The 203-nt window shown below is 26.1% G+C and overlaps 1 protein-coding gene and 1 long non-coding RNA gene across 3 annotated transcripts in view; one reads left to right on the plus strand and one right to left on the minus strand.

Annotated features, from left to right (window-relative positions):
* Nucleotides 1–203, minus strand: part of afap1l2 (actin filament associated protein 1-like 2) — a gene marked incomplete at its 5' end in the record, with an annotated part of 57368 nt that overhangs the window by 24206 nt on the left and 32959 nt on the right.
* LOC112153988 overlaps nucleotides 1–203 on the plus strand; it is a 19670-nt gene that overhangs the window by 4256 nt on the left and 15211 nt on the right. The window lies entirely within an intron of this gene.

Below are 203 nucleotides of genomic sequence, written 5' to 3' on the forward strand. Positions count from 1 at the left end.
CGTGGTGAATCAGGAAACCACTCTGTAGAGCTGTATCTTTGTATTTTTTTTTTAATTTTGGTTAAAAACAGAATTACCATAATTAAAAGAACACTGGGAACACTTTGAAAATAGATCAAAAGAGGATTGGAGTGGGATTTTAAGATGGTAAAACATTTGGATTTATTGTAAAAAAGTAAAATATATATATATATATATATATA

This window comes from Oryzias melastigma, linkage group LG19 (assembly GCF_002922805.2).
Source record: "Oryzias melastigma strain HK-1 linkage group LG19, ASM292280v2, whole genome shotgun sequence".
Lineage (NCBI taxonomy): Eukaryota > Metazoa > Chordata > Actinopteri > Beloniformes > Adrianichthyidae > Oryzias > Oryzias melastigma.